We start from the raw sequence: 2,456 nt of genomic DNA, 5'->3' as shown, positions 1-2,456 counted from the left end.
GTCCAATTGCTTTGGCAATACAAATCTGTTTGTCATGTCAATAAGGAACCTTGAATTGAATTGAATTGAGAGAGAGAGAGAGAGAGAGAGAGAGAGAGAGAGATACGAGTTCCAATTAGTGTGTCACCCCTATTTACCCATTAGGCAGTGACATTATCTGTCTTTACACTGAAACAAATAGATGTAGATCATATTGCCTTCACACAGGCAAAGGTGGGGAGGCTTCTGAATCACCCTTGTTGATGCAACAGATGAGAGTGACTGGCTTATACTGTACTATAGTGTACTTCGAGGGCCTTACGTTAACATTTTGCAATGCCTTAGTAGAAGGTAATAAAAACAAGTAGTAGCAAGTCGGTAGTAGATCTCTTACGCTTAACATTGTAAGCTGTATACATCTTCCTCTCACATTTTAGCTATACCAAAGATCGTTATCTGAACTAAGTACATTAATCAGTACAGACTGTGGGATGATGCTGTATTTTGCATGAAGAGGTAGTCATAGCTGGATTTAAACGGCAAAGTGCTTGCTTTTGTATTCTTTCTTGGTTTGCTCTGGTATAAAAAATAACATTCACACTTCATCAAGTGGAAGTGTGGGATGAAAATATGTAATTTCTTTCCTGTTTACCCGTATTTAACATAGTACATAGTTTAATATCCATGATCTGAAAAATAGCTTTCTTTTTCATTTCCTCTAATCACCTTCCTAAATTATTTAATATAATACAATTGCAGATTCTATGCACCTCATTTGTGTGATATATAGTATCTGTAGACTGATATAATATGAACTCGATGATAGCCTCTTTCCCAAATCAGCAATTAAAATACACTGTTTTACATGTAAACCAATATCTATTGTCAAAAGTTTCATGGGGATATTCTAACACATTTTTTTGACCACGAAGTATTATTTGTTTATTTGTTTATCAGCTATGATTTTTTTGTTTTAATATGATGTGAATTTGTTTCAATTTGAAATGTAATCTGAAGCACTGGAAACAAGGCAGATAAACAGAAATTCCAAGCAGATGTTCCAGGTGTTCATGGTCCAGACAGATTATTCACATTCACCATTACTACGTGTGATTTTTTTTTGTTATGCATCCGTTTCATGTAAAGACATCAAAGCAGTAGATATTATGCATGATTCTATAATGGTCGAATCCAGGCTCAGAGGGGGGGTCCCAGGCCTCCTGATCCACAAGCCCAAATGTGTTCGATGTCATCAGTGAGTTTAGGACTTCATAATAATAATACAAATACAAACCCCTGTAGCTCTTTCAGGCTTAACATTGTAAACCACTCACAAAATTGTTTTTAACAGACAATGTAGCTGGCCCTAAAAGGAGTCCAACATATAAGACTTTATTTACCTCCCCTCTACACAACTGCCAGCAGACATCCATTGTTTCTAGTTCATGTGTTTTTCTAGTATTTTAAACAAGACAGGAACTCAAACTTAATTTTCATAAGAAAACAGATACAAATCTTCAAACCACTCAGATTAACAGACAATTACCAGATTCTTGGTAACTCTTTAAGTTCCTTTTAATTATCTTAAGACACAACCACAATGACATTGTAGATATTTTGATCGTCGACCATCATATACAGTAAAATAGATTATTAGTTGTATTAGCTGTAAACATTGTCAATAGATATCATACCATATTAACAGCATTTGTCAGGTATATGGATAATAGGAAGTATGATTCAAGACCTGAGTTGTGATTTGTATTTTGTGTGTGAAAAATAAGTTACACTTTACCAGTAAAGCCATAGAGAACAATACTTGATTCATTAATATAATCAATCAAAAAAGACCATGACCACATAAAAGATGAAATCATAAACTTTTCAGAAGTATATGCATAATACATCCCCACGCTCACCTACATAATTTACCTAATTTTACAATCATGTAGAAAACCAAGCATTTGCATTTTAGCATCTTTACTTCTCATTTGACTTTTCATTGACGACGTTTAAATGTCAATTTCCAGCGGGCGTGTTGCCTCTGCTCAACTGTATTCTTGTTTTAAGACAAGATCTGTCTTGCCAATGCACCAACAGTGAAGAAGAAACAAACACATCCCTGTGTATAAAGTGTATACATATATATCATTGTAGCTCTAGTTTGTATTAAAAGTGTTATTTAGATTAGAAATCGATCTCGGTTGGTCTTGATCTCGATCCATTTGGACTTTGGTCTCAAAGCACCTGCTGGTCTTGACTGCATCTCTACACTGTTTCTCCGTCCAAATGTGTGGGTCCGACTGCGTGCACCACCGATGCCAACTCTGCGTCGAGATATTACATAAGTACAAATCCTTAATGATAGAATTGAACCGCACATTCAAAACAATGTCTAACCATCCAATCCATACTCATAGTATTTACGTGGTAAATGGAGGCGGTACTTCAGACCCCCTCCCCTGTGAAAAGGAAAA

Source organism: Amia ocellicauda, chromosome 9 (assembly GCF_036373705.1).
Source record: "Amia ocellicauda isolate fAmiCal2 chromosome 9, fAmiCal2.hap1, whole genome shotgun sequence".
Taxonomy (NCBI): domain Eukaryota; kingdom Metazoa; phylum Chordata; class Actinopteri; order Amiiformes; family Amiidae; genus Amia; species Amia ocellicauda.
The sequence above is the reverse complement of the archived record's forward strand: the minus strand, read 5'-3'. Positions refer to the sequence as shown.